Genomic DNA, 27912 nt, shown 5'->3' on the forward strand with positions numbered 1-27912 from the left:
GCATGGTTTCTTCTTTTTGTTGAGGTTTTCTTTTCTGGAAGTTTTTCTTCTTTTCAGAGGTTTTTCTTCTTTGTAGAGACTTTTCTTTTTTGTGGGGGGTGTTTCTTCTTTTTGTTAGGGTTTTGTTCTTTTCATTGGGAATTTCTTCTTTGGGGCTTCCTATTGCTGGCACTTTCTTCTTTTTACTGGGGTTTTTCTTCTTGTGGGATTCTTCTTTTATTGTGGGTTTTTTTCGCTTTGTTGCTGTTTTCTTCTTCTGGGGGGGTTCTACTTTTCCAGTTTTCTTTTGGGCGGTTTCTTTTCTGAGAGGTTATCTTCTTATCAGTGGGGTTTTATTTTTGTTGGGGTTTCCTTCATGTGGGGTGGTTTCTGCTTTTTGTTGGGGTTTTCTTATTTTGGGGGGATTTTTCTTCTTTCTGTTGGGGTTCTCTTCTTTTTGTTGGGGTTGTCTTCTTTTGGGTTTTGTTTTTTTCTTCTTTTGGGCAGTTTTTCTTTATGTTTGGGTTTTATTCTTTTTGTAAAGGTTTTCTTCCTTTTTGGGGGGTGTTTTCTTCTGTGTGTTTTTTTTTCTGGGTTGTGTGTTTTCTTCTTTTTGGTGTTTTCTGGATATCTTCTTTCGAGTATTTTCTGCATGTCATCGTCTTTTGGGTGTTCTCTTCTTTTCGGTGTTTTCTCAGTGTTTTCTTCTTTTGGGGGTTTTCTGGGTGCTATCATCTTTAGGATGCTCTCCGGGTGTTGTCTCTTTTTGGGTGTTCTCTGGATGTTGTCTTCTTTTGAGTATTTTCAGGGCATTGTCTTCTTCTTTTCAGTGTTTTCTGGGTGCTGTCTTCTTTTTTTTGTTTTTTTCCTTTTTTAATTTTTTTTTTCCTTTTTTCCTTTTTTTGTTTTTTTTGGATTTTTCGTTTTTTTTTTTAAAGAACAGGGGTCTTAACATGATAAAAGGGTGACTGGGAAGGAGTGGCAGGGACAGGGTGGCAGGGACAGGGTGGAAGGAAGAGGGTGGCAGAGACATGGTGGCAAGGACAGGGTAGCAGGAACTGGGAGGGGGCAGAGCCCTGGGCCCCACATCTCAGATGTCCATGATGTTACTGTCACAATACTTTTCTGCTCGATAAAACAATGGAAAGCAGAGATTGTTGCTGAAGCCTTGGTTCTCCTGGCATTTCTGTATGTTCTGCGGCAGCTGTGTGGTCAGAAGGAAGGGAGCAATGAATAGTCAGAGGACTGCAGTGCATGACTGGGGTCACCTGTCCCCCCGGCTGGAGCTGCCTCTGTGCTGGCTCTGGAACCCCCCTCAGAGGCTGGTGCCTGTCTCCTAGCCCTTCCTGAATGGGGCAGCGATTCCCATCTCCTTTAGGTCTCCCAGCTTCTCACGAAGCTGGCCCAACTTCTCAGCCAGCTCCATCTTCACGTGCTGCCCTGAATGCAGTGCACTGGGGACCTCCATGTTCTAATTGGTCTGGATGGAGAGAAGCAGTCGGTGGCCACCTGATGCAGCCGGAGACCCACGGCACAGGGAAGGGGCACGGCACAGGCACACAGGGGGCCCTCCCTGTACCATTTCGTGTGAGGTCTCCAGCACCCCATTTTAGAGGTGGGGGAACAAAGGCCCAGGGGGTGAGTGCGGAGGACACGCAGGCAGAATGGGTGACACGCCAGCCCGATGACGCGAGCCTGCAGCTCAGCTTGAAGTGTGCACCTGCCCAGAGCACAGGGGCATAAGCCGTGTAAGGAGTGGCTGCAGGAGGGTCAGGCTGCCACCTTCCTCTCTACCCCACAACCATAAAACCAACCCCCTGGGCTGCAGCCACTCACTTGGTTTGGCAGGAGCTTGGATGTTGCGAGCGTTTTCGCCTGGACCTGTAAGGCCGCCTTCTCCATTTCAAGGACGCGAATCTTGCCCTTCAGCTGGGCCTGCTGGGCCTTGAGGACTTCATAGTTGTTCCTGTGGCCAGAGGTGGTGGAGAATGTAAAGAACGAGGAACAGAAAGGACGACTTTTGCCATCAATGCACTGACTTTGCCACACAACCAGAGGACTATGGCATGGGAAGGGGACACCTGGACTCTCAAGTGCCTGTCCACAGAGAGGACATGAATTGCCTGAGGCCACACACGAGTCACTGGCACAGCTGGGGCCACAGCTAGGCTCTGCACGTGTCCAAAGCTGTGCGTCCCCCTCATCGTGCTCACCTCTACCCTCCCACCTCCCACCACATCACCCGTGCCGAGGACCCCCCAGACCTGCCACCCACCGTCCCCCTCCTACTTGTTGTCCTCCAGCTGAAGGAAGAGGGCATCTCGCTCGCTCTTGAGGTTGCGGTAGGACTGCAAATACAGAAAGGCAAAGTCAGGATTCGGCAGGGAGAAGATGGAGTCGGGGCACACGAACACCGACACCTACAGCAACCGTTCAGCGGTGACCTTTCCTCCCCCTGAATCACACTTGACACCTTTTTCAAGGCATTTCCAAGCCCATGTTCTCAGTTGCTTTTCCCAAGACCTCAGTAAGGGTGGAAGAGGCAGGGAAAGAGATCTGATTGACAGCTGGCCGACGGAGGCCCAGGGATAGCCTGTCACGTTGCCATTGTTAGGACTGTCATCACCATGGTCTGACTCTGTATTGCGTGCGGCACCAGGCACCGTGCTAACAATCCATCGAATCCTCACAACCACCACAGGAGGGAGTTACTATCGTTAGCTCCATTTTGTAGATGAAATGCAAGGTATTAGAGGTTAAGTGCTAAGATCACGTACAGCCGGGATGTGAACATCCAGGTCTATCTAATTCTCTAAGCCCATTTTTCCCCCTGGGGGTGGAGGCGCAAGCGTGAGGGCAGGTGGCTGGACTCACCCTCTCGGCGTCCTCCTGCCCTGTGGAGAAGGCGGTCAGACTCCCCTGCAGCTGTTGGATCTCTTTTTCCCGGGAGTCCAGGCAGGTCCGCAGATGTTGACATTCTCCTGGAATGACAGAGGTCAAGATGGAACCCAAAGGACTCCCCTGAAGGCCTGCCAAGGCACCAGGTTGAGGGAGGAAGGCTGCCCAGATCCACACCTGCTTTCTGCCGGGCTTCCTGACGAGCATCGGCCAGGGCTCTCTCCATCTCTTCCTTTTCGGACTTTAAGATGGCATTGGTCCGAATCTGAGCCTTTGGGACAAAAGCCAAACAGGTGGTGAGAGAGGGACAGGAAGGTTCTCTAGGGCACATGAGGGATGCCATAGAGTCCACTCACCTGCAGTTGTTCCCGCAGGGAGTCCAGCTGCTGACACGGACTCTCCTTCTGTAGGAAGAGGAAAGAAACATCTCTTACCAGGGAGGCAGAGATGGAACAGCAAGGGACGGGCCCCAGGAATGCCACCAATGGCCCAGGACAGGCCCACCAGGGAGACCAGATCCTCGGGGACCCCGTGGTGCTGAGGGTGGGGTGCAGGGGGGAGCCTTCTCCAGGTTGGGAGTGGGCAGGACGAGCCTGCGGCCTCTCCATCTCAGTCTGTCCCCAAACCCGTCAGACATGGAAGGAGCGAACAAAGAAATCATGTCCCTCTTTCCACTTCATCCAGTTTCCTGGTGCCAGGTTTTCCATGTGGAGAGTCACGGGAAGGTGACTGAGGTTGTCCCCTCAGGTTCATTCCCCAGACTGGGAAGTGGTGGGGCCAGGAATGGATTTTCAAGGAAAAGCTCTCAGACCCTATGGGGACGCAAATGGACAAACTGTCCTTGAACTCCCAAGGAAAGAGAATTGGGGTCTTTGTTGGATTCAGAGCTGAACATCTGAATCCTGATTCTCTTTACATGACAACCACAGAAACCTCTAGAAATGGAGGCTGAGAAAGGAAAGACTACCCTTCTCCCAGCTTGTGATTCACAAGGGTGCATGTATTCACCATGAACCACACACTAAGGACAGGGACTGATCTTAATAGCAGGGATCCAGGAATGAAAAGGGCAGGCAAGATCCCTGTCTCCCTGATGTCTCGTGTGTGCCTAGAAATCTTTCATTCTTAGAGCTGCAAGGGACCTTTGACACCCTCTAATTCTATCTCAGGACACTCAAGCCCAGGCAGGAGAGGTGGCTTGTCCAAAACCAAAGACCAAGCAAAGCAGGAACTAAGTTAGGGTGGGAACACAGGGCTCCTGACAACTGTCAGCCTAGTGTTTCCAACAGGGCAACAGCCCAGAGCCCATGCGGCAAGGACTCAAGCAGGGGTGTCTGGAGAAAAGAGAGTGGGCAGGCAGGTCAGCAACAGGAAGAGCCATGCTGCATGGTCTGGGGTCCCTCCTGCTGAGAACTAGGCCACCGAGCACCCCATTCTCCCTTGGCACGGGAACCCCCAGCCCCTTTTCTTCAAAGCCCCAAGGGGAAATTGGAGCCCAGGATTGGCAGCGTGGAACCAGGGGACGCCACCGGACTCTTACCAGTTCCTGCACCACACTCTCTATATATTTCTTTACTGCATAGGTGGAGTCCAGGACTGCCTGCAGAACTAGGCACCGGCTCTGTGGCACATGGAGAGAGGAGGAGTTGGAGGAGGGTTGGGAGAGAGGTAGAGAGAGCGATCATTAGGGGTGGGGGTGTTGGCTGTTTCAGCTGGCAGCGTGGCCCCCAGCCCCCAGCATGGGAGGTGGTCGGGGGGCTGGCCTGGAGGGCACTTACCTCCAGCTCCTTGATGTAAGTTGAAGTCCTCAAGGCCTCCCCAGTGATGGATGATGGGGGCTGGAAGAGATGAGAGCACACATGGAGATGCTCTGCCCCTCAATGGCTAAGCCCTCTGCTGTCCTTTCTTCCTAACCTGGACCAGGCCCTCCTCCTGTAGCCCCTCTGTGCCCACTTCTCAAGGTCTCACTTCCTCATCGTCCCTCCGCTCCCGAGCACCTCTCATCCTGCACTTTTTTTTTTTTTGGTGGTGGCCAGTACAGGGATTGAGCCCTGGGCCTTGGTGTTGTCAACACTGGGTGTCGGCTGTCTCAGTTGGCAAGGGGGTCCCCAGCCCCCAGCATGGGAGGTGGTTGGGGGCTGGCCTTGAGGGCACTTACCTCCAGCTCCTTAATGTCAGTTGAAGTCCTCAAGGCCTCCCCAGTGATGGATGATGGGGGCTGGAAGAGATGAGAGCACACATGGAGATGCTCTGCCCCTCAATGGCTAAGCCCTCTGCTGTCCTTTCTTCCTAACCTTGACCAGCCCTCTTCCTGTAGCCCCTCTGTGCCCACTTCTCAAGGTCTCACTTCCCAATCATCCCTCCCCTCCCAAGCAGCTCTTATCCTGCACTTTTTTTTTTTTTTTGGTGGAGGCCAGTACAGGGATTGAGCCCTGGGCCTTGGTGTTGTCAACATCATCCTGTGCTTCCTGCAGCAGGATCCAATGAGACAGCCACGCTCGTGCTCCATCTGTGTGCACAGCTTCAAGGGAGAAGCTCAGAGAAGAGTCCTATGTCATATCCCGAGCAGAGGGAGACATAGGATTCAAACCCAGACTTCTTACCCAGTCCCTGACACTTCTTCCATGGTCGTTACCATTACCCCCTACTGCCCCTTGAGGCCCCCGTTCCCAGGAGCCTGACCAGCCAACACTCACCTCCTGAGGTGACTGGCACCTCCCACAAGTGCTGGGCTGGGGCCTACTGCCAGTTAGGCCCCTTTTTTGTTGGAACTCTCTTAACTGTGAAAAGGAAAAGCCGTAATATTCAGGAGATGTGGAAGCCCCTATGTTTGTCACCTACTTTACAGTTTTTACAAAGTATTCTTACTTGTACCATCTGATTTAATGCCACCAGCAACCCTATAAGGTGTTGTCATGATCACCAAATGGCTGAAGAAATGGACCGATAGCATGATTAGAAAAAGGCTAGAATGGAATTGAACTTCAGTCTTCTGGGGCTTTGTCATGAATCAGCAGCTGCTGGCGGGCCAAATACAAATCAGACATCGGGGCCCTCCCTCACAGAGCTTTGAGAGCTGCACCCCAGTACTTCTCAAACGTTTATGTCAATGTACCCTAATGGCAGAAGTCATGAGGGCACACCCCTAGGGATCTGGGGACCTCACAAAAAGAGGACAACCCAAGCATCATTTCAGAGAAATCCATTATGAGCTTACAAATCCAGGTGAATGTCACCCCTAAGTACATTAAGAGGATTTTTCTCTTTCAAAAGAATCAAGCAAATCTGATGCTTCAGAAAGAGGCCCCCTGAGTCCTGTGGCACCCCAGATTGACAGGATCTGGGCAAGATTCAAGCTGTGAAGTTCAGTTGCCCAGGATTTATCCCACAGAAGATAAGCACATCTCCCTCCAGAGAGTAGTGACTGAAAGGTGCTCTGGTCCCAGAATCCTAGGGAATTCTAAGGTGAGATCCAGACTCAGAAATCAATTGTTAAGTGTCTCTAGAGAATAGAAACCCAGGAAAAAACCAAACCGAACCCGTTCTCCCAATGGTCACCCAGAGATACTGTCAACATTTTGAGCTCACTGGTGAAGTGCAGGCTTTTTAGGTAGGCAACGTCTAAGTAAAGGGGGGAAGGGGAACCAGAAACCTCCCAGGCAGTACTGACAGTTCCCGAGGGATTGTGACACCTCCCAGGGGGATTGGGACAGTTTGGAATGGGATTGTGAGGTGACAACATTCCACTCCTTCCTACCAATGTCAGAGTCACTGCAACACTGTGGGGAAGTGGAGCACAGAGCCAGGACCGAGGTCCTTGGAGACGGGAACGCAGGGGACCCAGGGAGCCCAGGAAGGTCTGGTTTGGGGTAGCAGGAGGCCAGGGCTGAGTCCAGGTGGGGAGCCCTGGAAGTAACCTTACTGGCCAAAGTCACCCGGGGACAGCCGGCAAGGGCAGGGTCTGGGCAGCTGAGGGGGCAGGGATGGCTGAGAAGACTTTGGTGGGGGGAGTCAAGAGGCACAGAGGGGCAATCCCCGTGTGCCTCAGAAGTGACACCGAGTCCTGCCCCTGTCCCACCATAGGAGGGGCCTCGGGCTGGCTCTGGCGATGCGACCCAGCATGTTATACCTTCTTCTTGGCCCTCGCCAATTTCTCCTGTCGGATTTCCTCCGACATTTCGGGGCAGGGAAAAGGAAAGGGGTACTTCCGCCTTATCATGGCTAAGCACTGGACAGTCACTCCCTCCAGCTAAGGCACGGACCAGCGACTGAGCCAGAGCAGCTGGGAGCGGCCGGTGCTAGGCAACAGGTAGGTGGGCGTGGCCTCAATGCTCACAGCCCATTGGTGGATGAGAAAGATGGACGGAATGGGGGCGTGGCCAGAACCCAGGGAAGGGTGGGGTCACAATGAAAGCCGGCCCCGCCCACCCCAGGGAGGGGCCCCTGGGGGAAAGGGGCGGGGCTGTCACTCGGTGCCCATGCAGCTTCTGTGTGACCCTTCACGGTGGCCGTCACAGAATCTGAGGCACCTGGCAGAGCAGAGAGGCCGTTCTCCAGCCCCCGCCCTGGACCCTCCTGTTCCCGTTCAACCCCTGACCTGGGGCCTCAGGACCCAGGGCTCAGGAGGTGGGCGAGGAATGGACAGCAGGGAAAAGTGTGTCACTTCACAGTCCCTTTCCAGACTCCTCACAGCTCTGCCCCAGACTTTCTCATCCCAGAAACCGCCTCCAAAGACCCCCGTCCAGTCCTCCAGATGCTTCTCCACTCGCCCCCTTCCTCAAGGGGGTCTTCACTGATCCCGGGAGCTGAAAATAGGTGTAGCTGGCAGCAGTAGCTTTCCTGTCGGGGAGGGCCTTGAGGAGGGGCCTGAGACTTTGGGGAGTGGTTGGAAACCCAGAGGCACGTCTGGAAACCCGGACCCAGGGAAACTGAGCACCTCCTGTCTCCCGGTGTGGCTGGTGTTTTCCACAAGACATTCTGTGTGTTGTGGAGAAGAACATGGAGCATGAGGAGACACGCCAAGGGTTCCTACAAGTCAGCGTAAAATCCGCCTGAGTCTCAAAGTGCCTGGGACAGAATGTTTCCCCAGAGGGACAGGGCTGCTGATTGGTCCCTGATGGACTTTGGATGTGTCGTCCCCTCCAAAGCGCATGTGGAAATCTCATCTCCAATGTGGCAGTGTGGAAAGTGATTGAGTCATGAGGGCGGATCCCTCATGAATGGATTCATGCTCTCCCTGGGGGAGGGGGATTAATGCGTGAGTTCTCGCTCTATGAGTTCTCGCGAGAGCTGATTGTTTAAAGGACCCTGGCACCTCCCCTCTCTCTCTTGCTTCCTCTCACCATGTGATCTGCTTGTGCTCGTCAGCTGCCGCCACTTTCCGCCACGAGTAGAAGCAGCCTGAGGCCCATGCCAGATGCAGCTGTCCCAGAATCGTAAGCCAAATAAACCTCTGTTCTTTATAAATTACCCAGTGTCGGGTATCATTTTAAAGCTGCAGGGCATGGGGGCTAAAGCAGCAAGCCGAAGCCTCCAAAGGTCACGAGTGGATTTGCCACAGTCTTTCATGCTTGACTAGAGCTACCCACTAGACTTTCCATCCGAGTCTCTGATGGGCCTTCCCTGAGGAAGACAGAAGAAGCAGAGCTGGACGAGCCTCATTACAAGTGCGTGTGTGTAGAGAGAGCGGAGAGAGAAGGGGGCAGAAGCCATCCCTGAAGGTGTAATGCCTGAGGATTTTCCGAAATGGGTGCAATACGTCAATCCACAGACTCAAGAAACTCCAAGTAGATTGGCAAACCCCAACTAGGATTAAAAAAGAAAGGAGGAGAAAATCATACTAAAGTCCATTATAGTTAAATTGCTAAAAGGAATTAGATAAAGTCAAATTTCTTCTCTAAAGCAAATTCATTCCCTTATATGTCATTACTAAACAAAAAAAATTAAAATATTCTAAAACTATTTATTCATCATAAGAAATTAAGAAAATAATAAGAAACCAAAGATTCACAGGAGAATGGATATACTAAACATAAAAAAAAAAAATCAGATTATCAGGAGAAAATGGTAGAATTGACAGATTAATAAATCTGAAAGCTTGTTATTTGAATCATAAAGATCCATCAAAAAACATGCCCTCACTGTCAGTGTTTATTTTTATTAAATAAATTTGATTCAAATAAAAATACACAAATGTGGGAGTGAAAAAAAATGATGTGCCTACAGATCCCAAGGAAACTATGAAAATAAGGATACCTAAGAAATAAACATTTCATAAATAAATTTGATATTTGAAAGTAAAAGTTAACTTCCTGACCAAGTATAAATTATAAAACTTGACAAAGGGACCCTTATTTGGCCTGCCCCTATTGCTGCCTGGGTTGGCCTGGCCTGGCACTAAGGGAACCGATGGCCTCACCTGCAGCTAAGGGTCCCCCTGATCAGGCTTGCCATAACCGGACTTGGAATGTAAGTGTCCAGTTGTAATGTAACTGGACTTGACTTTTGGCACCTAATCTGTCACCTCAGTGGCTGTACAGAGACCGCTTCCCACTGAAGAAAAATATCTGGTGTCTTCCAAGGTCACAGGTGACAAATGTGACCCATGGCAGTCTTACAAGTTAAAATGTCTGGCTGGGCCGAGAAGCCCCCAGCCTCCGTAACTCCTATGTAACTCTCAGCTTAAACACCTTCCATGATACCGCTGATCTGGTTTGGGGCCCTGGTGGGTTTATACTCTCTTGGCACTCTATAGGTTCCCAACTTCCAAAAACATATCATATGCTTGTCAGTTGATGAATGAATAAATAAAATATGGTGCATCGACACACTGGAATATGACCCACCCATGAAAAGGATCAAGGCTCTGACACACGCTACCACGTGGGCAAACCTTGAACACATCACGCTCAGTGAAAGACGCCAGACACAAAAGGCCACACAGTGTAGGATTCCATTTATATGAACGCGCCAGTCCACGAGACCGAAAGTGGGTTCGTGGTTGCCAGGGGCTGGGGGAGGGGATGGGAGAGTGACTTTTAATGGATGTGGGATTTCTTTGTAGGGTGATGAAGATGTTCTGGAATCTGATAGTGGTGATGGTTATACAACCCTGTGTATATAAAACCACTAAAACCCACTGAATTTCATGCTTTCAGTGAGTGAATTGTATGGTATATGAACTATCGCTCCAGGAAGCTGTTATTAATTTTAAAAGCACCATAATTGCAATGAAACGTTTGGTTAGGATCTGTCTGTCTGATTCTAAGTTCCTGGAGGTCTGGTATAATGTGAGTTTTACTCAGTACCGCATCCTCCAAAGGCCGAGCCCATAGTAGGTGGCTCATTAAATCTCTCAAAACGAGCTACTTTTATACCAGGGTCTCTCCCCCTTGGCACTGCGGACCTTGTGGCTGGATCACGCTCTGTGGTTTGGCTGTCCTGCACGTGCTGAGCAGCGTCCCTGGCCTCCACCTACTCCATGCCAGGAGCACCCTCCTCGTCGGTCCTGACAACTACAGATGTCGCCCGACATTGCCTAGTGTCCTCTGGGGGCAAATTGCCCATGGCTGTGAAACATCCATTTAGAGGTACCAAGGTTTTGAATTTGGGGTGCTGCGTGGGACTTTAGAAGTCGCCACGTAAAGGCTGGCCCCCAGGGGGACGCCGCAGGGACATGCAGGCCTTGGCTGTGTCAGCAAAACCTCACCCAGCCAGGAGGTGGTGAGCAGGGCTCCCAAACCCACCCGACCGGGGCAAAAGGTAAAGCCACCCTCTACCAAGAGGGGCCGCAGGCAGAAGGGGACGGGCAGGTGAGCCCACAGGACCGAAGGACCAGCTCCCGAGAGGGGAGCCTCAAAGACCGCCTTCACGGCCGGCCTGGGGTGCAGCGACCCCACCTCCGAGAGGTCAACGGGAAGACGGGCTGAGGAAGGGGCGGGGCCACGACGCAGGGCGGGGCGGGAGGCAGAGACCCCGGAGGCAGAGTCATTGAAAGGAAGGTCCCGTCTCCGAGTCGGGGCGGAGCTTGTGGCGTGGGCGGGGCTTGAAGAGAGAGCGGGCGTCTGACTGGGGAAGGAGGAGGGACTCCGGGTAAGGGGCGGGGCCTGCAGCTCCGGGAGTGTCCGTGACGTCACGGGCCGGCGGCGCTCGGGGGACTCGCGAAGATGGCGGCCGGCGGTTATTTTAGCTTCGCGCGGGCGCCGGGTCTTAACTCAGGTAAAGGCCCCGCAGCGCCGCCCGCGCCCGGCCCGGCCCTCCTTCCGCCCCGAGCCGCGCCGCGAGGAGCCGGCGGGGCGGCGTCTTGTGCGAACCGGCTCCGATGGCCGCAGAGCGCACTCGTGTCTGTCACGGGGGGCAAGAAGGGGCTCCTGACGTGGGAGCGGGCGCCGGGCCTGTGGGGGGAATGGAGCCCGAACCGTGCGGGTGGAAGTCAGTCCCTGAGGGGACCGCCCCGAGGAGGCTCCGGCGCCAGCTGAAGCAGGGACAGGAGACAGACGGGAGGGTGCCCGGCCGGGCGGGGGAGGGGCGGGAGCTGACCCCTGATGATGGGGAGGAGGCGGGGGAGGGGCGCGAGCTGACCCCTGATGATGGGGAGGAGGCGGGGGAGGGGCGCGAGCTGACCCCTGATGGGGGAGGGGCGGGAACTGACCCCTGATGCTGGACGGGGGGCGGGAGCTGAGCCCTGATGATGGGGGAGGGGCGGGAGCTGACCCCTGATGATGGGGAGGAGGCGGGGGAGGGGCGGGAGCTGACCCCTGATGATGGGGGAGCGGCGGGAGCTGACCCCTGATGGGGAGGGGCGGGAACTGACCCCTGGTGATGGGGAAGGGGTGGGAGCTGACCCCTGATGATGGGGGAGGGGCGGGAGCTGACCCCTGGTGATGAGGGGCCCTTTATGGGAAGTTTATTGGCCCCCCCAGCTAGAGCAGAATAGGGTGGGCACAGATCTCGGAGAGCCCAAGTGCTGGGGTGAGGGGCCTGATCTCTTTCCTACAGGAAAGTTGTTTTCATCACATCTCCCCCCTCTTTTGTTAACACTTTGTGAGTAGAACAGGGGGCCTGGGTGGGTTCCTCCCTGGCATCCACCTCTTCCCTGGGGGAGTTCCCTGGGGCTCCCAGAGTCTGCGGCAAGAGCTTCACGTGGGGATCTGGTGCCCCAGAAGGTGTCAGAACAAGGGCAGTCCTTGCTCCATGTGGCCGCTGCAGGAGGGGTCTTCCAGACCCACACTCGGGTCACTCCCTGCTCTGTCTTCCCACCGAGTGGGAACCAGGAGTGGCAAGGCCTGGGGGCAGCCTCAGGCCCTGCTGGCCATTCACAGGCTGTGTCTCCACAGGGGCGGCTGACGGGGCTGGGTGGAGAGGACCTTCCCACCATCATCATCGTGGCCCACTACGACGCGTTCGGGTGGCCCCGGTATGTATGTGTGTCCCCCACGGGGCCGGACCCCATCTCGGTTCAGTCTGCAGATGCACCCACAGTGAGGGCCCTTGACCCGCCTACTCAGGTCCCATGAGGACCCTCTGGGTGGGTGTCATCGTGTCACTGACATGGAGGGTTTCCAAAATGGGTATAATACGTCAATCCACAGATTGAAGAACCAAACCCCAACTGGGAATAAAAAAGAAAAGAAAAAATCATACTAAAGTCCATCGTAGTTAAATTGCTGAAACGAAGGAGATAAAGTCAAATTTCTTTTCTAAAGCAAATTCCCACCCGTATATGTCATGATTACATAATAAATATCAAACTCTTCTAGAACTACTTATTCATCATAAGAAAATCACGACAAACCTAAGATTCACAGGAGAATGGATATACTGAACACACACAGAAAAATGAAATCAAATGATCCAGAGAGGGGAAATGACAGAATGGACAGACTAATAAATCTGAAAGCTGTTTATCTGAAAAATAAAAATCAAACAAAAACCATGTATTCACTTTCAGTCTTTATTTTAATTAAATAAATATGACTCAAACAAAAATACACAAATGTGGGAGTGGAGAAAAACGTAAAGTAGATTCTGAAGAAACTACAAAAATAAGGATAATTATTAAAATAGATATTTTATGAATAAGTTTGATACTTGAATGAAAAAGAAAATTTTCTGGCCAAGTATAAATGATAAAACATTGCTAAGTGCCTCCCCCCCCCCCCAGCCAACTCTCTGGACTGCCTTTCCACTAAGGACTCCCCTCGAATGGCCTACCTCAGGGCCCCCTTGGCTTGATTGGTGCTAACGGCCCCCTTCTGCTAAGAGCCTGCCAGGCCTGCCCCAAGTGCTTCCTTGGCCTGGTCTGGCCACCTAGGGGCCCCCTGGCCTGGCACTATGGGCCCCTGTTCTAGCCTACTTGTCACTCAGGGCCTCCATGGCCCGACCTACTATTCAGGACCCCCCCCACTGCTAAGGGCCCCCTTCCGCTAAGGGCCTGCCAGGCCTGCCCCAAGTGCTTCCTTGGCCTGCCCCAGCATTAAGGGGCCCCCTGACTGGCCTGCCCAAGGGACCAATTCTACTGGTCTTCCCCTATGGGTCCCTGAGGCTGGAATACTGGTGAGGGCACCCTGCTGCTTTCTTTCTTTCTTTCTTTTTTCTTTTTGTTTTCTTACATATTTATTTTTGGTTTTTCTTTTATGGTTTTTTTTTTTTTTCTTTTTCTCTCTTTTAGTATTTTTCCTGTTTTTTTTTTTTTGTTGTTGTTGTTGCTGTTGTTTGTCTGTTTTGCATTTTTTGATTTTTGTATATTTCTGTACATTTTTGTACATTTTTTAGGGGGTTTCTTCTTTTGGATTTTTATTTATTTATTTATTTATTGTTAGGGTTTTCTTCTGTGTGGATTTTTTTTTTGCAGGGTTTTTCTTTTTGTGGGAGTTTACTTCTCGGGGAGTTTTTGGTTTTCTTCTTTTGGGGGGTTTTCTTTTTGGGGGGGTTCTCTTTTGGAGTTTTCCTTTTGTTGGGGTTTTCGTCTTTGGGGGTTTCTTCTTTTGGGGCTTTTTGGGGGGTTTTCTTGTTTTCCTGGGGGGTTTTCTTCTTTCTATTGGAGTTTTTTCTATTTGGGTGTTTTTTTCTTTTACGGGGTTTTTCTTTTTGTTAGGATTTCCTTCTTTGGGGGTTCTCTTTTTGGGGTGCATGGTTTCTTCTTTTTGTTGAGGTTTTCTTTTCTGGAAGTTTTTCTTCTTTTCAGAGGTTTTTCTTCTTTGTAGAGACTTTTCTTTTTTGTGGGGGGTGTTTCTTCTTTTTGTTAGGGTTTTGTTCTTTTCATTGGGAATTTCTTCTTTGGGGCTTCCTATTGCTGGCACTTTCTTCTTTTTACTGGGGTTTTTCTTCTTGTGGGATTCTTCTTTTATTGTGGGTTTTTTTCGCTTTGTTGCTGTTTTCTTCTTCTGGGGGGGTTCTACTTTTCCAGTTTTCTTTTGGGCGGTTTCTTTTCTGAGAGGTTATCTTCTTATCAGTGGGGTTTTATTTTTGTTGGGGTTTCCTTCATGTGGGGTGGTTTCTGCTTTTTGTTGGGGTTTTCTTATTTTGGGGGGATTTTTCTTCTTTCTGTTGGGGTTCTCTTCTTTTTGTTGGGGTTGTCTTCTTTTGGGTTTTGTTTTTTTCTTCTTTTGGGCAGTTTTTCTTTATGTTTGGGTTTTATTCTTTTTGTAAAGGTTTTCTTCCTTTTTGGGGGGTGTTTTCTTCTGTGTGTTTTTTTTTCTGGGTTGTGTGTTTTCTTCTTTTTGGTGTTTTCTGGATATCTTCTTTCAAGTATTTTCTGCATGTCATCGTCTTTTGGGTGTTCTTTTCGGTGTTTTCTCAGTGTTTTCTTCTTTTGGGGGTTTTCTGGGTGCTATCATCTTTAGGATGCTCTCCGGGTGTTGTCTCTTTTTGGGTGTTCTCTGGATGTTGTCTTCTTTTGAGTATTTTCAGGGCATTGTCTTCTTCTTTTCAGTGTTTTCTGGGTGCTGTCTTCTTTTTTTTGTTTTTTTCCTTTTTTAATTTTTTTTTTCCTTTTTTCCTTTTTTTGTTTTTTTTGGATTTTTCGTTTTTTTTTTTTAAAGAACAGGGGTCTTAACATGATAAAAGGGTGACTGGGAAGGAGTGGCAGGGACAGGGTGGCAGGGACAGGGTGGAAGGAAGAGGGTGGCAGAGACATGGTGGCAAGGACAGGGTAGCAGGAACTGGGAGGGGGCAGAGCCCTGGGCCCCACATCTCAGATGTCCATGATGTTACTGTCACAATACTTTTCTGCTCGATAAAACAATGGAAAGCAGAGATTGTTGCTGAAGCCTTGGTTCTCCTGGCATTTCTGTATGTTCTGCGGCAGCTGTGTGGTCAGAAGGAAGGGAGCAATGAATAGTCAGAGGACTGCAGTGCATGACTGGGGTCACCTGTCCCCCCGGCTGGAGCTGCCTCTGTGCTGGCTCTGGAACCCCCCTCAGAGGCTGGTGCCTGTCTCCTAGCCCTTCCTGAATGGGGCAGCGATTCCCATCTCCTTTAGGTCTCCCAGCTTCTCACGAAGCTGGCCCAACTTCTCAGCCAGCTCCATCTTCACGTGCTGCCCTGAATGCAGTGCACTGGGGACCTCCATGTTCTAATTGGTCTGGATGGAGAGAAGCAGTCGGTGGCCACCTGATGCAGCCGGAGACCCACGGCACAGGGAAGGGGCACGGCACAGGCACACAGGGGGCCCTCCCTGTACCATTTCGTGTGAGGTCTCCAGCACCCCATTTTAGAGGTGGGGGAACAAAGGCCCAGGGGGTGAGTGCGGAGGACACGCAGGCAGAATGGGTGACACGCCAGCCCGATGACGCGAGCCTGCAGCTCAGCTTGAAGTGTGCACCTGCCCAGAGCACAGGGGCATAAGCCGTGTAAGGAGTGGCTGCAGGAGGGTCAGGCTGCCACCTTCCTCTCTACCCCACAACCATAAAACCAACCCCCTGGGCTGCAGCCACTCACTTGGTTTGGCAGGAGCTTGGATGTTGCGAGCGTTTTCGCCTGGACCTGTAAGGCCGCCTTCTCCATTTCAAGGACGCGAATCTTGCCCTTCAGCTGGGCCTGCTGGGCCTTGAGGACTTCATAGTTGTTCCTGTGGCCAGAGGTGGTGGAGAATGTAAAGAACGAGGAACAGAAAGGACGACTTTTGCCATCAATGCACTGACTTTGCCACACAACCAGAGGACTATGGCATGGGAAGGGGACACCTGGACTCTCAAGTGCCTGTCCACAGAGAGGACATGAATTGCCTGAGGCCACACACGAGTCACTGGCACAGCTGGGGCCACAGCTAGGCTCTGCACGTGTCCAAAGCTGTGCGTCCCCCTCATCGTGCTCACCTCTACCCTCCCACCTCCCACCACATCACCCGTGCCGAGGACCCCCCAGACCTGCCACCCACCGTCCCCCTCCTACTTGTTGTCCTCCAGCTGAAGGAAGAGGGCATCTCGCTCGCTCTTGAGGTTGCGGTAGGACTGCAAATACAGAAAGGCAAAGTCAGGATTCGGCAGGGAGAAGATGGAGTCGGGGCACACGAACACCGACACCTACAGCAACCGTTCAGCGGTGACCTTTCCTCCCCCTGAATCACACTTGACACCTTTTTCAAGGCATTTCCAAGCCCATGTTCTCAGTTGCTTTTCCCAAGACCTCAGTAAGGGTGGAAGAGGCAGGGAAAGAGATCTGATTGACAGCTGGCCGACGGAGGCCCAGGGATAGCCTGTCACGTTGCCATTGTTAGGACTGTCATCACCATGGTCTGACTCTGTATTGCGTGCGGCACCAGGCACCGTGCTAACAATCCATCGAATCCTCACAACCACCACAGGAGGGAGTTACTATCGTTAGCTCCATTTTGTAGATGAAATGCAAGGTATTAGAGGTTAAGTGCTAAGATCACGTACAGCCGGGATGTGAACATCCAGGTCTATCTAATTCTCTAAGCCCATTTTTCCCCCTGGGGGTGGAGGCGCAAGCGTGAGGGCAGGTGGCTGGACTCACCCTCTCGGCGTCCTCCTGCCCTGTGGAGAAGGCGGTCAGACTCCCCTGCAGCTGTTGGATCTCTTTTTCCCGGGAGTCCAGGCAGGTCCGCAGATGTTGACATTCTCCTGGAATGACAGAGGTCAAGATGGAACCCAAAGGACTCCCCTGAAGGCCTGCCAAGGCACCAGGTTGAGGGAGGAAGGCTGCCCAGATCCACACCTGCTTTCTGCCGGGCTTCCTGACGAGCATCGGCCAGGGCTCTCTCCATCTCTTCCTTTTCGGACTTTAAGATGGCATTGGTCCGAATCTGAGCCTTTGGGACAAAAGCCAAACAGGTGGTGAGAGAGGGACAGGAAGGTTCTCTAGGGCACATGAGGGATGCCATAGAGTCCACTCACCTGCAGTTGTTCCCGCAGGGAGTCCAGCTGCTGACACGGACTCTCCTTCTGTAGGAAGAGGAAAGAAACATCTCTTACCAGGGAGGCAGAGATGGAACAGCAAGGGACGGGCCCCAGGAATGCCACCAATGGCCCAGGACAGGCCCACCAGGGAGACCAGATCCTCGGGGACCCCGTGGTGCTGAGGGTGGGGTGCAGGGGGGAGCCTTCTCCAGGTTGGGAGTGGGCAGGACGAGCCTGCGGCCTCTCCATCTCAGTCTGTCCCCAAACCCGTCAGACATGGAAGGAGCGAACAAAGAAATCATGTCCCTCTTTCCACTTCATCCAGTTTCCTGGTGCCAGGTTTTCCATGTGGAGAGTCACGGGAAGGTGACTGAGGTTGTCCCCTCAGGTTCATTCCCCAGACTGGGAAGTGGTGGGGCCAGGAATGGATTTTCAAGGAAAAGCTCTCAGACCCTATGGGGACGCAAATGGACAAACTGTCCTTGAACTCCCAAGGAAAGAGAATTGGGGTCTTTGTTGGATTCAGAGCTGAACATCTGAATCCTGATTCTCTTTACATGACAACCACAGAAACCTCTAGAAATGGAGGCTGAGAAAGGAAAGACTACCCTTCTCCCAGCTTGTGATTCACAAGGGTGCATGTATTCACCATGAACCACACACTAAGGACAGGGACTGATCTTAATAGCAGGGATCCAGGAATGAAAAGGGCAGGCAAGATCCCTGTCTCCCTGATGTCTCGTGTGTGCCTAGAAATCTTTCATTCTTAGAGCTGCAAGGGACCTTTGACACCCTCTAATTCTATCTCAGGACACTCAAGCCCAGGCAGGAGAGGTGGCTTGTCCAAAACCAAAGACCAAGCAAAGCAGGAACTAAGTTAGGGTGGGAACACAGGGCTCCTGACAACTGTCAGCCTAGTGTTTCCAACAGGGCAACAGCCCAGAGCCCATGCGGCAAGGACTCAAGCAGGGGTGTCTGGAGAAAAGAGAGTGGGCAGGCAGGTCAGCAACAGGAAGAGCCATGCTGCATGGTCTGGGGTCCCTCCTGCTGAGAACTAGGCCACCGAGCACCCCATTCTCCCTTGGCACGGGAACCCCCAGCCCCTTTTCTTCAAAGCCCCAAGGGGAAATTGGAGCCCAGGATTGGCAGCGTGGAACCAGGGGACGCCACCGGACTCTTACCAGTTCCTGCACCACACTCTCTATATATTTCTTTACTGCATAGGTGGAGTCCAGGACTGCCTGCAGAACTAGGCACCGGCTCTGTGGCACATGGAGAGAGGAGGAGTTGGAGGAGGGTTGGGAGAGAGGTAGAGAGAGCGATCATTAGGGGTGGGGGTGTTGGCTGTTTCAGCTGGCAGCGTGGCCCCCAGCCCCCAGCATGGGAGGTGGTCGGGGGGCTGGCCTGGAGGGCACTTACCTCCAGCTCCTTGATGTAAGTTGAAGTCCTCAAGGCCTCCCCAGTGATGGATGATGGGGGCTGGAAGAGATGAGAGCACACATGGAGATGCTCTGCCCCTCAATGGCTAAGCCCTCTGCTGTCCTTTCTTCCTAACCTGGACCAGGCCCTCCTCCTGTAGCCCCTCTGTGCCCACTTCTCAAGGTCTCACTTCCTCATCGTCCCTCCGCTCCCGAGCACCTCTCATCCTGCACTTTTTTTTTTTTTTGGTGGTGGCCAGTACAGGGATTGAGCCCTGGGCCTTGGTGTTGTCAACACTGGGTGTCGGCTGTCTCAGTTGGCAAGGGGGTCCCCAGCCCCCAGCATGGGAGGTGGTTGGGGGCTGGCCTTGAGGGCACTTACCTCCAGCTCCTTAATGTCAGTTGAAGTCCTCAAGGCCTCCCCAGTGATGGATGATGGGGGCTGGAAGAGATGAGAGCACACATGGAGGTGCTCTGCCCCTCAATGGCTAAGCCCTCTGCTGTCCTTTCTTCCTAACCTTGACCAGCCCTCTTCCTGTAGCCCCTCTGTGCCCACTTCTCAAGGTCTCACTTCCCAATCATCCCTCCCCTCCCAAGCAGCTCTTATCCTGCACTTTTTTTTTTTTTTGGTGGAGGCCAGTACAGGGATTGAGCCCTGGGCCTTGGTGTTGTCAACATCATCCTGTGCTTCCTGCAGCAGGATCCAATGAGACAGCCACGCTCGTGCTCCATCTGTGTGCACAGCTTCAAGGGAGAAGCTCAGAGAAGAGTCCTATGTCATATCCCGAGCAGAGGGAGACATAGGATTCAAACCCAGACTTCTTACCCAGTCCCTGACACTTCTTCCATGGTCGTTACCATTACCCCCTACTGCCCCTTGAGGCCCCCGTTCCCAGGAGCCTGACCAGCCAACACTCACCTCCTGAGGTGACTGGCACCTCCCACAAGTGCTGGGCTGGGGCCTACTGCCAGTTAGGCCCCTTTTTTGTTGGAACTCTCTTAACTGTGAAAAGGAAAAGCCGTAATATTCAGGAGATGTGGAAGCCCCTATGTTTGTCACCTACTTTACAGTTTTTACAAAGTATTCTTACTTGTACCATCTGATTTAATGCCACCAGCAACCCTATAAGGTGTTGTCATGATCACCAAATGGCTGAAGAAATGGACCGATAGCATGATTAGAAAAAGGCAAGAATGGAATTGAACTTCAGTCTTCTGGGGCTTTGTCATGAATCAGCAGCTGCTGGCGGGCCAAATACAAATCAGACATCGGGGCCCTCCCTCACAGAGCTTTGAGAGCTGCACCCCAGTACTTCTCAAACGTTTATGTCAATGTACCCTAATGGCAGAAGTCATGAGGGCACACCCCTAGGGATCTGGGGACCTCACAAAAAGAGGACAACCCAAGCATCATTTCAGAGAAATCCATTATGAGCTTACAAATCCAGGTGAATGTCACCCCTAAGTACATTAAGAGGATTTTTCTCTTTCAAAAGAATCAAGCAAATCTGATGCTTCAGAAAGAGGCCCCCTGAGTCCTGTGGCACCCCAGATTGACAGGATCTGGGCAAGATTCAAGCTGTGAAGTTCAGTTGCCCAGGATTTATCCCACAGAAGATAAGCACATCTCCCTCCAGAGAGTAGTGACTGAAAGGTGCTCTGGTCCCAGAATCCTAGGGAATTCTAAGGTGAGATCCAGACTCAGAAATCAATTGTTAAGTGTCTCTAGAGAATAGAAACCCAGGAAAAAACCAAACCGAACCCGTTCTCCCAATGGTCACCCAGAGATACTGTCAACATTTTGAGCTCACTGGTGAAGTGCAGGCTTTTTAGGTAGGCAATGTCTAAGTAAAGGGGGGAAGGGGAACCAGAAACCTCCCAGGCAGTACTGACAGTTCCCGAGGGATTGTGACACCTCCCAGGGGGATTGGGACAGTTTGGAATGGGATTGTGAGGTGACAACATTCCACTCCTTCCTACCAATGTCAGAGTCACTGCAACACTGTGGGGAAGTGGAGCACAGAGCCAGGACCGAGGTCCTTGGAGATGGGAACGCAGGGGACCCAGGGAGCCCAGGAAGGTCTGGTTTGGGGTAGCAGGAGGCCAGGGCTGAGTCCAGGTGGGGAGCCCTGGAAGTAACCTTACTGGCCAAAGTCACCCGGGGACAGCCGGCAAGGGCAGGGTCTGGGCAGCTGAGGGGGCAGGGATGGCTGAGAAGACTTTGGTGGGGGGAGTCAAGAGGCACAGAGGGGCAATCCCCGTGTGCCTCAGAAGTGACACCGAGTCCTGCCCCTGTCCCACCATAGGAGGGGCCTCGGGCTGGCTCTGGCGATGCGACCCAGCATGTTATACCTTCTTCTTGGCCCTCGCCAATTTCTCCTGTCGGATTTCCTCCGACATTTCGGGGCAGGGAAAAGGAAAGGGGTACTTCCGCCTTATCATGGCTAAGCACTGGACAGTCACTCCCTCCAGCTAAGGCACGGACCAGCGACTGAGCCAGAGCAGCTGGGAGCGGCCGGTGCTAGGCAACAGGTAGGTGGGCGTGGCCTCAATGCTCACAGCCCATTGGTGGATGAGAAAGATGGACGGAATGGGGGCGTGGCCAGAACCCAGGGAAGGGTGGGGTCACAATGAAAGCCGGCCCCGCCCACCCGAGGGAGGGGCCCCTGGGGGAAAGGGGCGGGGCTGTCACTCGGTGCCCATGCAGCTTCTGTGTGACCCTTCACGGTGGCCGTCACAGAATCTGAGGCACCTGGCAGAGCAGAGAGGCCGTTCTCCAGCCCCCGCCCTGGACCCTCCTGTTCCCGTTCAACCCCTGACCTGGGGCCTCAGGACCCAGGGCTCAGGAGGTGGGCGAGGAATGGACAGCAGGGAAAAGTGTGTCACTTCACAGTCCCTTTCCAGACTCCTCACAGCTCTGCCCCAGACTTTCTCATCCCAGAAACCGCCTCCAAAGACCCCCGTCCAGTCCTCCAGATGCTTCTCCACTCGCCCCCTTCCTCAAGGGGGTCTTCACTGATCCCGGGAGCTGAAAATAGGTGTAGCTGGCAGCAGTAGCTTTCCTGTCGGGGAAGGCCTTGAGGAGGGGCCTGAGACTTTGGGGAGTGGTTGGAAACCCAGAGGCACGTCTGGAAACCCGGACCCAGGGAAACTGAGCACCTCCTGTCTCCCGGTGTGGCTGGTGTTTTCCACAAGACATTCTGTGTGTTGTGGAGAAGAACATGGAGCATGAGGAGACACGCCAAGGGTTCCTACAAGTCAGCGTAAAATCTGCCTGAGTCTCAAAGTGCCTGGGACAGAATGTTTCCCCAGAGGGACAGGGCTGCTGATTGGTCCCTGATGGACTTTGGATGTGTCGTCCCCTCCAAAGCGCATGTGGAAATCTCATCTCCAATGTGGCAGTGTGGAAAGTGATTGAGTCATGAGGGCGGATCCCTCATGAATGGATTCATGCTCTCCCTGGGGGAGGAGGATTAATGCGTGAGTTCTCGCTCTATGAGTTCTCGCGAGAGCTGATTGTTTAAAGGACCCTGGCACCTCCCCTCTCTCTCTTGCTTCCTCTCACCATGTGATCTGCTTGTGCTCGTCAGCTGCCGCCACTTTCCGCCACGAGTAGAAGCAGCCTGAGGCCCATGCCAGATGCAGCTGTCCCAGAATCGTAAGCCAAATAAACCTCTGTTCTTTATAAATTACCCAGTGTCGGGTATCATTTTAAAGCTGCAGGGCATGGGGGCTAAAGCAGCAAGCCGAAGCCTCCAAAGGTCACGAGTGGATTTGCCACAGTCTTTCATGCTTGACTAGAGCTACCCACTAGACTTTCCATCCGAGTCTCTGATGGGCCTTCCCTGAGGAAGACAGAAGAAGCAGAGCTGGACGAGCCTCATTACAAGTGCGTGTGTGTAGAGAGAGCGGAGAGAGAAGGGGGCAGAAGCCATCCCTGAAGGTGTAATGCCTGAGGATTTTCCGAAATGGGTGCAATACGTCAATCCACAGACTCAAGAAACTCCAAGTAGATTGGCAAACCCCAACTAGGATTAAAAAAGAAAGGAGGAGAAAATCATACTAAAGTCCATTATAGTTAAATTGCTAAAAGGAATTAGATAAAGTCAAATTTCTTCTCTAAAGCAAATTCATTCCCTTATATGTCATTACTAAACAAAAAAATTAAAATATTCTAAAACTATTTATTCATCATAAGAAATTAAGAAAATAATAAGAAACCAAAGATTCACAGGAGAATGGATATACTAAACATAAAAAAAAAAAAATCAGATTATCAGGAGAAAATGGTAGAATTGACAGATTAATAAATCTGAAAGCTTGTTATTTGAATCATAAAGATCCATCAAAAAACATGCCCTCACTGTCAGTGTTTATTTTTATTAAATAAATTTGATTCAAATAAAAATACACAAATGTGGGAGTGAAAAAAAATGATGTGCCTACAGATCCCAAGGAAACTATGAAAATAAGGATACCTAAGAAATAAACATTTCATAAATAAATTTGATATTTGAAAGTAAAAGTTAACTTCCTGACCAAGTATAAATTATAAAACTTGACAAAGGGACCCTTATTTGGCCTGCCCCTATTGCTGCCTGGGTTGGCCTGGCCTGGCACTAAGGGAACCGATGGCCTCACCTGCAGCTAAGGGTCCCCCTGATCAGGCTTGCCATAACCGGACTTGGAATGTAAGTGTCCAGTTGTAATGTAACTGGACTTGACTTTTGGCACCTAATCTGTCACCTCAGTGGCTGTACAGAGACCGCTTCCCACTGAAGAAAAATATCTGGTGTCTTCCAAGGTCACAGGTGACAAATGTGACCCATGGCAGTCTTACAAGTTAAAATGTCTGGCTGGGCCGAGAAGCCCCCAGCCTCCGTAACTCCTATGTAACTCTCAGCTTAAACACCTTCCATGATACCGCTGATCTGGTTTGGGGCCTGGTGGGTTTATACTCTCTTGGCACTCTATAGGTTCCCAACTTCCAAAAACATATCATATGCTTGTCAGTTGATGAATGAATAAATAAAATATGGTGCATCGACACACTGGAATATGACCCACCCATGAAAAGGATCAAGGCTCTGACACACGCTACCACGTGGGCAAACCTTGAACACATCACGCTCAGTGAAAGACGCCAGACACAAAAGGCCACACAGTGTAGGATTCCATTTATATGAACGCGCCAGTCCACGAGACCGAAAGTGGGTTCGTGGTTGCCAGGGGCTGGGGGAGGGGATGGGAGAGTGACTTTTAATGGATGTGGGATTTCTTTGTAGGGTGATGAAGATGTTCTGGAATCTGATAGTGGTGATGGTTATACAACCCTGTGTATATAAAACCACTAAAACCCACTGAATTTCATGCTTTCAGTGAGTGAATTGTATGGTATATGAACTATCGCTCCAGGAAGCTGTTATTAATTTTAAAAGCACCATAATTGCAATGAAACGTTTGGTTAGGATCTGTCTGTCTGATTCTAAGTTCCTGGAGGTCTGGTATAATGTGAGTTTTACTCAGTACCGCATCCTCCAAAGGCCGAGCCCATAGTAGGTGGCTCATTAAATCTCTCAAAACGAGCTACTTTTATACCAGGGTCTCTCCCCCTTGGCACTGCGGACCTTGTGGCTGGATCACGCTCTGTGGTTTGGCTGTCCTGCACGTGCTGAGCAGCGTCCCTGGCCTCCACCTACTCCATGCCAGGAGCACCCTCCTCGTCGGTCCTGACAACTACAGATGTCGCCCGACATTGCCTAGTGTCCTCTGGGGGCAAATTGCCCATGGCTGTGAAACATCCATTTAGAGGTACCAAGGTTTTGAATTTGGGGTGCTGCGTGGGACTTTAGAAGTCGCCACGTAAAGGCTGGCCCCCAGGGGGACGCCGCAGGGACATGCAGGCCTTGGCTGTGTCAGCAAAACCTCACCCAGCCAGGAGGTGGTGAGCAGGGCTCCCAAACCCACCCGACCGGGGCAAAAGGTAAAGCCACCCTCTACCAAGAGGGGCCGCAGGCAGAAGGGGACGGGCAGGTGAGCCCACAGGACCGAAGGACCAGCTCCCGAGAGGGGAGCCTCAAAGACCGCCTTCACGGCCGGCCTGGGGTGCAGCGACCCCACCTCCGAGAGGTCAACGGGAAGACGGGCTGAGGAAGGGGCGGGGCCACGACGCAGGGCGGGGCGGGAGGCAGAGACCCCGGAGGCAGAGTCATTGAAAGGAAGGTCCCGTCTCCGAGTCGGGGCGGAGCTTGTGGCGTGGGCGGGGCTTGAAGAGAGAGCGGGCGTCTGACTGGGGAAGGAGGAGGGACTCCGGGTAAGGGGCGGGGCCTGCAGCTCCGGGAGTGTCCGTGACGTCACGGGCCGGCGGCGCTCGGGGGACTCGCGAAGATGGCGGCGGGCGGTTATTTTAGCTTCGCGCGGGCGCCGGGTCTTAACTCAGGTAAAGGCCCCGCAGCGCCGCCCGCGCCCGGCCCGGCCCTCCTTCCGCCCCGAGCCGCGCCGCGAGGAGCCGGCGGGGCGGCGTCTTGTGCGAACCGGCTCCGATGGCCGCAGAGCGCACTCGTGTCTGTCACGGGGGGCAAGAAGGGGCTCCTGACGTGGGAGCGGGCGCCGGGCCTGTGGGGGGAATGGAGCCCGAACCGTGCGGGTGGAAGTCAGTCCCTGAGGGGACCGCCCCGAGGAGGCTCCGGCGCCAGCTGAAGCAGGGACAGGAGACAGACGGGAGGGCGCCCGGCCGGGCGGGGGAGGGGCGCGAGCTGACCCCTGATGATGGGGAGGAGGCGGGGGAGGGGCGCGAGCTGACCCCTGATGGGGGAGGGGCGGGAACTGACCCCTGATGCTGGACGGGGGGCGGGAGCTGAGCCCTGATGATGGGGGAGGGGCGGGAGCTGACCCCTGATGATGGGGAGGAGGCGGGGGAGGGGCGGGAGCTGACCCCTGATGATGGGGGAGCGGCGGGAGCTGACCCCTGATGGGGAGGGGCGGGAACTGACCCCTGGTGATGGGGAAGGGGTGGGAGCTGACCCCTGATGATGGGGGAGGGGCGGGAGCTGACCCCTGGTGATGAGGGGCCCTTTATGGGAAGTTTATTGGCCCCCCCAGCTAGAGCAGAATAGGGTGGGCACAGATCTCGGAGAGCCCAAGTGCTGGGGTGAGGGGCCTGATCTCTTTCCTACAGGAAAGTTGTTTTCATCACATCTCCCCCCTCTTTTGTTAACACTTTGTGAGTAGAACAGGGGGCCTGGGTGGGTTCCTCCCTGGCATCCACCTCTTCCCTGGGGGAGTTCCCTGGGGCTCCCAGAGTCTGCGGCAAGAGCTTCACGTGGGGATCTGGTGCCCCAGAAGGTGTCAGAACAAGGGCAGTCCTTGCTCCATGTGGCCGCTGCAGGAGGGGTCTTCCAGACCCACACTCGGGTCACTCCCTGCTCTGTCTTCCCACCGAGTGGGAACCAGGAGTGGCAAGGCCTGGGGGCAGCCTCAGGCCCTGCTGGCCATTCACAGGCTGTGTCTCCACAGGGGCGGCTGACGGGGCTGGGTGGAGAGGACCTTCCCACCATCATCATCGTGGCCCACTACGACGCGTTCGGGTGGCCCCGGTATGTATGTGTGTCCCCCACGGGGCCGGACCCCATCTCGGTTCAGTCTGCAGATGCACCCACAGTGAGGGCCCTTGACCCGCCTACTCAGGTCCCATGAGGACCCTCTGGGTGGGTGTCATCGTGTCACTGACATGGAGGGTTTCCAAAATGGGTATAATACGTCAATCCACAGATTGAAGAACCAAACCCCAACTGGGAATAAAAAAGAAAAGAAAAAATCATACTAAAGTCCATCGTAGTTAAATTGCTGAAACGAAGGAGATAAAGTCAAATTTCTTTTCTAAAGCAAATTCCCACCCGTATATGTCATGATTACATAATAAATATCAAACTCTTCTAGAACTACTTATTCATCATAAGAAAATCACGACAAACCTAAGATTCACAGGAGAATGGATATACTGAACACACACAGAAAAATGAAATCAAATGATCCAGAGAGGGGAAATGACAGAATGGACAGACTAATAAATCTGAAAGCTGTTTATCTGAAAAATAAAAATCAAACAAAAACCATGTATTCACTTTCAGTCTTTATTTTAATTAAATAAATATGACTCAAACAAAAATACACAAATGTGGGAGTGGAGAAAAACGTAAAGTAGATTCTGAAGAAACTACAAAAATAAGGATAATTATTAAAATAGATATTTTATGAATAAGTTTGATACTTGAATGAAAAAGAAAATTTTCTGGCCAAGTATAAATGATAAAACATTGCTAAGTGCCTCCCCCCCCCCCCAGCCAACTCTCTGGACTGCCTTTCCACTAAGGACTCCCCTCGAATGGCCTACCTCAGGGCCCCCTTGGCTTGATTGGTGCTAACGGCCCCCTTCTGCTAAGAGCCTGCCAGGCCTGCCCCAAGTGCTTCCTTGGCCTGGTCTGGCCACCTAGGGGCCCCCTGGCCTGGCACTATGGGCCCCTGTTCTAGCCTACTTGTCACTCAGGGCCTCCATGGCCCGACCTACTATTCAGGACCCCCCCCACTGCTAAGGGCCCCCTTCCGCTAAGGGCCTGCCAGGCCTGCCCCAAGTGCTTCCTTGGCCTGCCCCAGCATTAAGGGGCCCCCTGACTGGCCTGCCCAAGGGACCAATTCTACTGGTCTTCCCCTATGGGTCCCTGAGGCTGGAATACTGGTGAGGGCACCCTGCTGCTTTCTTTCTTTCTTTCTTTTTTCTTTTTGTTTTCTTACATATTTATTTTTGGTTTTTCTTTTATGGTTTTTTTTTTTTTTCTTTTTCTCTCTTTTAGTATTTTTCCTGTTTTTTTTTTTTGTTGTTGTTGTTGCTGTTGTTTGTCTGTTTTGCATTTTTTGATTTTTGTATATTTCTGTACATTTTTGTACATTTTTTAGGGGGTTTCTTCTTTTGGATTTTTATTTATTTATTTATTTATTGTTAGGGTTTTCTTCTGTGTGGATTTTTTTTTTGCAGGGTTTTTCTTTTTGTGGGAGTTTACTTCTCGGGGAGTTTTTGGTTTTCTTCTTTTGGGGGGTTTTCTTTTTGGGGGGGTTCTCTTTTGGAGTTTTCCTTTTGTTGGGGTTTTCGTCTTTGGGGGTTTCTTCTTTTGGGGCTTTTTGGGGGGTTTTCTTGTTTTCCTGGGGGGTTTTCTTCTTTCTATTGGAGTTTTTTCTATTTGGGTGTTTTTTTCTTTTACGGG

This window comes from Cynocephalus volans, chromosome 10, assembly GCF_027409185.1.
Source record: "Cynocephalus volans isolate mCynVol1 chromosome 10, mCynVol1.pri, whole genome shotgun sequence".
Taxonomy (NCBI): Eukaryota; Metazoa; Chordata; class Mammalia; order Dermoptera; family Cynocephalidae; genus Cynocephalus; species Cynocephalus volans.